Below are 10,385 nucleotides of genomic sequence, written 5' to 3'. Positions count from 1 at the left end.
TACGAAATAAATAATGTATTTACTAAATTACAATATATTATTATTAAATGGAATAATCTTTAAATAGTAACGTGAACTTTTCGAAACTTTAAAGCAAATGTCCGAATATATTAAAGTTCATCATCGACGCTCACAAAAGGCACCATCAATGCGAGGATGCGTACAAGTGCTTAGTATTTAAGGAGATCCGGATGGTGTTTATAAAGGAGCCGAGTCCGAATATAAAGGTTTTGTCTGAAGAAGAAGAAGAGGAAGAATAAGAAGAAGAAGAACAACAACAACGCCAAGCTCCCTTAGAGAAATGCAAGAGTGAAAATTAATATTTTTGGTTAATTAACACACCCGTGGTAATTAATGGCATTATTTAATTATACCCTTTATCAGATGCATCCTCGGATACGTTGCTCTACCTGTCTCTCTCAAAGCTGTCTGCGTTTGCCATTTTGAAGCACCACAATTCGTCCTGTGTTTGGGTTGTTCACCCCTCACAGGGAACGCCACCTGGGTTTAGACCGTCATGAGACAACTGCATGTTTACAGAGACAAAGGGTGTCTTGCGAAGAAGGTAAGTTGTGTGTTTTTATATCATTTATAATGATCGAGTTAATGTGTTAACATCGGGCCTAGCTGGGGCCTCGCAAGTGAGGCCTCGGATAGATGCTAGGCCACGCCGCTTTTTTTCCTCATAAAGGTGTCGAAATTAATTTTTTTCACACAACTTATGTATTTCATCACATGCCTGATGTTGTAAGCTGTTAGATTATGTAAGATTTGTACATGGATGCTTTAAAAATCGTGTTTGTCGTTGTTGGAAAGGATTTCTCTTGAGAATGGAGGTGTTTGCTTCAAACGGCCTCACGTCTTTATTTGAACTTTAATTCAATTTCTCTTTTCACTTTTCACAGTCGCAAAGATCGTTTAACAGTCGTGCACACAGACGATAAGGCAACATGGCGGATTATCTGCAATGTTCATTTCATGGGCGATTGAACTTTGCGATGTCTCCAGGGTTGTTCTACAATAAGCTGCAACTCTTTTGTGGAGAAAGTGATTATTTGAAGAATTCCTTTCACTTCTTTAACCGCTGCGTGCACCGTGAGGACCGGCTTTAAAATTAAAGTTATCCTTCATGTCGGTGATCTTCACGATTTTCTTTAGGGGGGGGGGGACACTTTTTCCGAGAAGACATCGGTGTGAGAGTCACCACCGCCTGCAGGACTCCATCATGGCTGCTGTTCGGCCCTGCCTCCACTTGCTACTCTTCCTTGTGGTTAACCGGGCTGCAAGCGGAATTGTTTTTATACTGCAAACATATCCTGATGTAGTTGTGTTACTTTTATGCTTCACGTTGTAACACTCACTTGAAACCACGAGGTTAATTTGTTAGCATTTATGGCGGATTATGATGGGGTGTTTTCACATCTGTGTGTTGACGGCAACCCTTTAGGTCACCAAGGGCCACCAGGGGCTCGCAGGCTGTGCAATAAACAGGGCTATATGGTATGTGCCCAGGGCCGCAACAATTGAACGGGGCCGCAACGATTTCTTAATGATAAAAGCTCTCAAGAATGTTTTTTCACTTTCCTCACTCATTTTCATACCTTTGAATCACTTATAAACGCCCGGAGATGCCGCAGGGTCCGTGACTTTATTTTATTTCTGCACGTACAATAACTTCTCAAATCTCTTAACCTTAACATTCATTTTTGGACAACAGCACTTTGTTTCATCTTTGTGTCCTCCCTCCCTCCACTCTGTCCACACTCCCTCCCCTCTCTACCTTCCTTCCCTCCCCTCTCTACCTTTCCTCCCTCCCCTCTCTACCTTTCCCCCCTCCCCTCCCTGCCTCCCCTCTACTTTCCATCATATTTCCATCAGCGAAGCGACGGGCTGTATTTGCTGTTCAATATATTGTTGCAGGCCGGGGGTCGGTGGCGAGAACGACCATTCGGTGGGGGAGGTTACGTCGCCTCCCACCAGACTCCCCGGAATTGTAGGCCGTTGCTCCGGATAATTCCGTGACACGGCGGGTCGCTGAACCGACCGTGGACGCCAATATCTCAACCGCGTAGCGTAGGGTCTTTTTGTCTTGAACCAATTTACCTAATTAACTGCGTGATTTTGACTACCGGGGAACCACGCCCTCGGTACTTCTTGCTCAAACCGGGTCACTCTACCAGCTGCGGTAGAGTTCCAACTACCGACTACCAATTTCGGTTCGGGTGCAGTCGAGCGGAAACTGGCAAAGCCGTGCCGGCAAGGATGAACGGATTATCGGGTATAAAAACCTGGCTAAAACTCAGATCCGAACCATGCTGGACCAATGAAGGAAAAGACGGAAACAAACTGGGAACATTTCTCCAATCATTTATTTAGAAATAATTTACAAGAGGAAAAAGGACACAGGGCAGCCTTTTTTTCAATGATCAAACACTTAAACAATTCTACTTCAAAGATGGACACACACACAGATATTTTATTGAAGACCCCCGCAGCCAGAGAAGGAGACACGAGCTGGGGGGGTCGCAGTTCAGCGGGGTACCTGCACGCTGGAGGTAGGGGGTGCTCCGCGGTGCGGCACCTGTCAATGGTGGTCCGGCTTGGCCCACAGTCACATGCGCGGGGCTCGTGCCCATGGAGGAACCCGTGTGGAGCAGTCGGAGTCCCCTGGCGGAGATCAGGGTCGTGGACGGGACCCACGAAGGCTCCACGAACGCCAGCAAAAGAACCAGCCAACTCCACGAACGAACCACAAACCACCAACAACACGACACGACGCACCCAACCAACGTGCTCATTTCTTCTCTAATCCCCTCAGACGCACTCCCCTCTTCCCCCAATATCCTCAGAACGAACGAAAGGCAACAAAAGGGCCCCCCGTCCGTGGTGGGGCTCTGTGAAGCACACGTCACTGTCCGCCTTGATTGGACAGGGTTCCCACGGGCCCACACTTTCTGGGCACGGTTTCGGCCATACCCGGAGAAAGCCGCCCTCCACTCCACGCGTGTTTGAGGAAGGTGGACGTGGTGCAACTGCCTCGACCATCATCAGAATTCCGCCTCAGGCAATGGTGCGCTGTGGCCCAGGAACTGAGGGCTGCAAGTGCGATGGTACCGTTGGATGTTTTGTTGGAGGATATGTGGTTTGTTAGATGTAATAACCTCGCAAAAAGAACCTCGCAACGCACACCTTTGATTCTCCCACTCGACAAAAGGAGGGGTTCTATCTTACATGTACTTAACGGAATAACTAACTTTTGGGACTTCTATGTTGAATGCACATGGTTTCCAGATCCGTAACAATATAAAGAATGGTCGCAGTCATTTTATTCGGTGGTAGGGGTATTTTACAGAGAGATTTGTATGGTATCACCACACCAATTAGTGGAAAGAAAAATATATTTACGCTTAAAAATGCTTGTATTGGAAACAGCAGGGTATTTACGTTATTTTTTGTTACGGACCGCTGGTAGCTTGTACATGTTGCTGCGTTTGAGCCTGGGGACGAACTGCTGAAATCTATCTGTCCGGGTTCTTCCTGACATGTTTGTTCTTTTCACATTTCTTTCTAATTTTTTTATTTTTTCTTAATTCTCTTTAGTCATTGTAATTCTTGCTTTTTCTTCTCTTTTACTCTCTATTCCTCTCTTTATCTATCCCTCAAAGGAGAAGTGAATTTTTGCAGAAATCTTTCTGTAAGGCTCACTTGGCTGCATCTGGATGGGTTTGAGGGTTGTGGAGTCGCGGCTGAAACCCGAATCCTATCCGGGTTCCTCCTGATGACTCCATCTTTGTTCTTTACTTCTTCGGGTTCCTTCTTGATCTTCCGTTTCATTTTGTAATCTACCATTCCAATTGCACAATCAAAACTCGAGCGTTCATAGAACATGACACCCCACGCAGTATTACTTCCATTATAATAAAATTATGATTTTTTTTTTAAACGAAGGTTAAAAAATCATCTCAAAGTTTAGTGCTGTTGTGGTAGTCCAGAGCAGTAAGGCCGAGGTCACGTTTGCCACGGCGGCCGTGGGGTCTTCAAAATCTACGGCCACTCGCAATTATACGGTGGCCGCAGTATTTCCACGGTCACACAATGTAGCAGTCACATATGTTTTTATTTTTCGGGGAGCCGCACGGTGTATTGAGAAAACGTGGTGGTGCCATACGGTCTTTGATTTGATGTCGCACGGTGACCTTAGGGCGTCGCTGCGGCGGCCATAGAATTTTCAAGGCAGACGCAAGGTAGCCTCAAGGTAGCCTCAAGGTGCCCGCAAGGCGACCGCAAGGCGACCACAGGGGGACCCTAAGGCGAACGTCCGGCCAGACGGACGGTAACGAGTGGGTATATATACCAGTTCTTTTTTTTTACTGAAATAAAAATATACCGGTATATATAACTGAATGTACTATAACTATAATATACCGTGATGCCCCCAGAATCGGAACGCCCCATTGTTTGAACAAATTGGAATCCGAACAATTTTTTCGACAAAATTTTGCCCTAAAAACCTAATACATTTTAAAAAATCCAAACACAACGTAGCGTTCATGTTTGTTCACGTGTCTCCCCCACCTGTTCGAGCCGCATCTCCGCGCTTTGTTCATTCAGTTCGTCGGTGGAAGTACTCGTGTGTCGATCGATACTTTAGGCCTCAGTCACATTTGCTCTACGACGAGGATACGGCGGCCGTACGCCCTCTGAATTGACAGAAACATGTGGCGGCCGCAGAGAAACTGAGGTGGCCTCAGGGAGGCCCTACGCCGTATGGCTTTATTTTACAGGTCGTAAGGGCGCCGTGGAATTATAGCGCAGAGTTATAACTTTTTTTTTCATTTCTACGTCACCGAAGCAATTCGACAAAGCCAAGCTCTGACGTAGATGTGTTCCACTTCGATCAAACGTAGGGCGTACGGTGGGCTTGCGTTATTCGTGCGGCTGCAGTAAGCTCTTCTCCATGAAAAATGAATTTTCGCAACCCCCAAAAAATTATGGCGGCCGCACTATTTCCACGGTCGCCGTACGGTGGCCTTAGGGGCCCCCCTGCGGTCGCATTGCGGGCACCTTGAGGCGAACTTGCGTCTGCCTTGAAAATTCTATGGCCGCCGCAGCGATGCCCTAAGGTCACCGTGCGACATCAAATCAAAGACCATACGGCACCCCCACGTTTTCGGTCTCCACAATTTATAAATACCCCATGCGTCTACTCGAAAAATAAAAACATACAGTAAAACCCTGCTATTCTGAACACTAATGGGACTGGACGAAAATGCGTTCATATGTGGGGTGTTCACATTATCGGGGATTAGGGTATCAACCGACCATGAACGCGCCATCTGTATTCGACAGATCACAAAAGTCGTTTAATCAATACATACACATCTAAATACACATTCCACAGACAAAATGAGCACACAATTATTGGCATTCAGTAGTAATAATACAATTATTTGAATTATTTGCCACGGAAAGATAGAAAATTGATAAGATCAAAAATGCAACGCAAAATTGACAGCACGAGAATCAAAATTTGAAATTTGTACAATTACTTGTCTCTCAGCCAAGATGTTATAAAACTCTGTGGTTTTGATTTGGAATTCTCCAGGACATGAACTTGAACTGAATGTTCGATTCTTTCCAAAGGAGCGAGCAACTCTGCCCATCCTTGATTCAGAAAAAGAGTTTTATGCTTTTGCACACAACTGAGTCCATCTTGTACCATCACCTGCATGTCTTCCACTTCCTCTTGGTCCCCATCCTCTTTGTCCACATTCTCTTCGTCATCGTCTTTCCGCATTAAATCGTTCTCCCAGTCGTCGTCCTAGCAGTCATGAACGCGCACCGTATCGTCGCACCGAACGTATTCCTCGGGGGTCACGTCGTCTATTCTTCTGGAAGTTTCTCGCCATCGCCACCACTCTCGCCGCTAACTGCACGTGCCGAGATCTTGTTTCGAGCTTGAAATCGGGCAAGCCAGCCGTTGGATGCCTTGAAATCCACCTCACCAATGGCAGTCACGATTTCTAAGGCCTTCGCTTTTCCCATAAGTCCGCTGACAGGGATCCTCTTTGAACGAGCAGCATGGAACCATGTGTGCACGTGGTTGTCAATGTCTATGAAACTGCATCCTTTTCGTCAACTTCGCGAAGATAGGGCCCCGTCTTCGAATTCCTTCAATATTGACTATTTACGACGTAAAATACCGTTCACTGCGCCCAGCGAAATTCCGAAATCAGCAGCGAGTTTGCGTTGCGACTTGGATTCCGCTTCCTTTACCAGACGGACTTTATCTTCCAACGGCAGATGGTGATGCGTTTTCGGCATTTTGGTGTATCGTACTGCGTGAACTTCAATAGCAAGTGAAGATTGATGGAAATCGAGATGTGCAGGGCCTTCTTGTGCCCCTCCCCCAGGGGGAGGCCTCTGCTGATTGGACGAAATTGTAATTATTGATGCTTATTGGTTGATTACCATTGATTAATTTAGAAACAGGTTCTAATTAAGTCACTGTATCTCTTCACACCCCGCTGCATTTTCTATCCACACCATTGCATCCAGTAAAACGAACTGCGCGATGGGTGGTAATTCGCAACGGCGTTTGTTTGTATGGTGTTGGCCATGCAGCCGCGGCTGAACAATGGCCATGTTTCGCACTGATGCCTTCAAAGGTTGGAGTAGCGTTCACAGTGCGGGGTAAAAACTGGTTTAGGACTGGTAAAAAGCATGTTCATATGTGGGGTGTTCAGATTTTCGGGGTGTTCAGATTATCGGGGGCACTATGTACAGGATTTCCTCTCTAAAAATTCGGGACTGGCAAAAAACGCGTTCGTATGCGGGGTGTTCAGAAAGCGGGGTTTTACTGTACTAGCATAACCCACGCTCTGCGCGACATGTTGGGGTGGGTGTGTTTGAGAAAGGAACTGATGCAGAGTATCAGTAGTAATTTTACTTTAATGCAGTAAGTGGAATACGATTTCACTGTTTCAGAACCATTTTATTTACCTTTTTTGTACCATGCACCTCATATGGTCTTTGAGATAATGTAAGCCAAATATCACGTTACTCGAGCGCAGAACAAAGTCGAAGATAGCGCGACACGAAACCACAAACTCGGAAATAATATATAAGATGTGACTGCTACATTGTGTGACCGTGGAAATACTGCGGCCGCTTTATAATTGCTAGTGCCCGTACATTTTGTAGACCCTCCGACCGCCGAGCCAAATGTGACTTAGGCCTTACCTCGTGTTTTCACCTTCATTTGTGATGTTTGTTTTTTTACTCATCTTGTGTTTTAATTAATAACAAAAAAAGCAATCCGATCACGTGGTGTGACGGACTGTCGGGCAAGGATTGAATTTGACAGCAAAACCGGTTGTAATTTGGAATATCCATGATTACATCAGCCCCATGTGCTTGATGAAAGTTATTGTGGTTCTGTGGGCATCATGTTTGATGAGCTGCCCCGGGGGCAGCGCTCTCGCAGAGTGCGCGAGCGATCGGAACCCAGGACGGAGCTCGAGCCTGTGTGGACCTTTGAATTGGTGATTTTCCCAGTTTACAGACAATACACCACCACCGAAGGTCATTTACTCATCTTATTTTACCTAAAACATGGGGAATTTCAGTTTAAAGTGTCTTGAAAGTAGGTTTTCTTTGGGTCCACAAACGGATTAATTCACTTTCCATTATTTCTTATTGGGAAAATATTTTTGGAATCTGAACTTTTTGCAATTCGAACAGCCTCCTGGAATGAATGAAATTGGGATTCTGGGGTCACCACTGTATAGGTCAGCGTTTCTCAACCTTTTTACCCTTGTGGAACCCTTGAAATAGTTTTCATGTCTGAGGGAACCCCTGCATAAAATTATTATATACCATTATTAATATCTAGCTCTTTTATATATTTATCGTACTTCACATGGTAAATATAATATTTTATTTCGGATACCTGGTTTAAGGAAAAAATTACCCCCTTTTTGTCAAATTTATTGGCAATGACACAGACCACGTCGTCAGTGGTGACGTCATCACGTACAGGCCGTGTGCCGTGTTCAATGACGAGTCGTTATTCCGGGCGTCCATCGCGCATCGTGCTTTGAGTGGGTGACGTCATCACGTGCAGGCCGTGTGCCGTGTTCAATGACGAGTCGCTATTCCAGGCGTCCATCGCGCTTCGTGGTTGTTATGGTTGTTATAATATAACATTCCCTATGTTTGTTGTAATTGTAAATAATATAAGAGGTTGAAGCCTCTATTATAATAACCAAGGAGTTTCCAACAATATGCCGTATGTGTATAGTAAAATTACGAATATTAAATCAAACAAAAACTACTCAAAAATACATGAGCCTATTTATTACTGTTTCTAGCGGAACCCCTAGCAACCTCTTGCGGAACCCTAGGGTTCCGGGGAACCCCGGTTGAGAAACACTGGTATAGGCAAACACCTATACTCTGATATAATTTATTACTGTTGTGTGAGAGACAAGACACGACTATGTAGGTCAGTGTAATCAAACTCATGTCTTTTAATCGTCGGTTCTTCAAAAAATTGGGGAGCGCCGTAAAACAGGAGGGGCACTATAAACCAGTCCAATTGTCGTAAAGCAACAGTGTGAACAACCATGAGCTCACAGCGCCGCTGTAACATACCAGTATGCGGATGTAACAGTAACAACTAACGCTCTGCTCACACTCACAAGACACCTGAATGGTTGAACTTGTGGTGATCATACCTTGCACTGATTTACAGTTCTTTTGAGGGGAGGGAGCGGAGGTTGACGTGTGTAAAGGACCCAGGCACGCATGCACAATGTGTGCATACCGAGGAATAAACGTGCTGGTCCGACTTGGGCGTTGTCTTGCTTTTCACCCCTATTCGAGCGTATACATCACCCAATTTAATTATACATTTGAACACTGTATACAAATCACCTTTTTGACACTTTCAGTACCCTTCAGTTTAGCAGTAATTGGACAAAATATTACGGCATCACGACCAATCAAATTTTCCGCTCGAAGACCCCGCCCATGTCCTTGTTTGTCAAGTGTGCATGGGGTAAGGTGTTCTATGAACTCTCTAATTTGTTGTGTGCTTCTGGTTTATTCGTCACGTTGCTGCTGTTATTGTCAAACTTTAATTCCATGTAGTGATGTTGCTGATTGCTCGGCAGTTTTTTTTTTGTTTGTTTTACCATTATATATGTGGACAAATATTACCAATGAAACAAAACACACCTTCGCACCAGTGTTTAATGAATTATCTACCGATACCAATTACCAGTTGGCTACCATGTAATATCTCAGACTCATAACCATAAATCCCAATGGTAGGCATACTTTCAAAGCATGAGAAGGAAATGGGAAATTACTTGAATTAAAGTTTCATCCAACACAGCAGGATCACATTATTATAGTTTAATTTATTGTTCACTTACTATGTTTAGACCACCCTTTCATGTTGGATTCAGTCTGCACTTCCTTTGGTAATCCTGATGAATGATCCAGCTGAGCTGCGATGTGGAAGGTGAGTGGAATGATCTCGATGTGCCTTCATAAACTGTGATTACCTGATTAAAACACAGGTGACATTTTAGCTACAGTGTATGTGGTGTGTTTCAGCAATGGTTTGGTCATGTTCATGGTTTGTAAATATCACCTTCAGCGAAACGAGAATGTCCACATCGCCATGACGATATCTGGAGGGGGTGACTCCTGCCATATGGCTCATCATGGCACAATAGCCCAAGCTTGATCCCTTGTATAAAATATTCCTTTTCATGGATTTATATGCAGCCATTTGCTGTGTGATCCTTTTAGATTCATTGCATTGGGATTCTCATGTGTGTACAATTTGTGAATGTCTTTATAGCTGTGGAAGAACTCTGGGAAAGGGTTTGAAACAATAAAGGGCTTAACTTGGTTGGGTTTCTTGATTGTTTTATGCAGCTTGTTCAGCTGGAAGGAGTCTATTTATATTTATTTACACACACACACACATACACACCCTCGACTTTTTCACATTTTGTTGTGTTAAAGCCTGAATTCAAAATGGATTAAATTTCTAAAAAAATGTTATAACTGGTTTATACAAAATACCCCATAATGACAAAGTGAAAAGCTGTTTTTGGAAATTTTTCAAATTTAGTGAAAACTAGAGGGGAGCAGTCGGTAGAATGCAAAACCTCCGCCGCCAATACTGCTGGGTCACTTAAGTGAACCTGATATCCTATTCATTGTAGGTCAAAACGGATCAGACTCTACTGAACCACGATTGAATAAACTAAACTAGATCGACGCACATGTAGAAATGCCAAAAAAAAGGTGCAAATTTTTTTTTTTCTCTAACAAATTTTTTTTTGGGGGGGGAGGTGGAAATCACT

General features: G+C 44.3%; 1 long non-coding RNA gene across 1 annotated transcript; it reads left to right on the top strand.

The window, feature by feature from the left end:
- Positions 1-251: 251 nt before the first annotated feature.
- Positions 252-9,928, top strand: LOC147029294 (uncharacterized). Its single transcript, XR_015055701.1, has 3 exons — positions 252-347; positions 492-565; positions 9,450-9,928. It is a non-coding gene; the product is annotated as an uncharacterized LOC147029294 (long non-coding RNA).
- Positions 9,929-10,385: the final 457 nt, after the last annotated feature.

Source organism: Eptatretus burgeri, chromosome 3 (genome assembly GCF_056783735.1).
Source record: "Eptatretus burgeri isolate ZD-2024b chromosome 3, Ebu_testis_v1, whole genome shotgun sequence".
Lineage (NCBI taxonomy): Eukaryota > Metazoa > Chordata > Myxini > Myxiniformes > Myxinidae > Eptatretus > Eptatretus burgeri.
The sequence above is the reverse complement of the archived record's forward strand: the minus strand, read 5'-3'. Positions and strand labels throughout refer to the sequence as shown.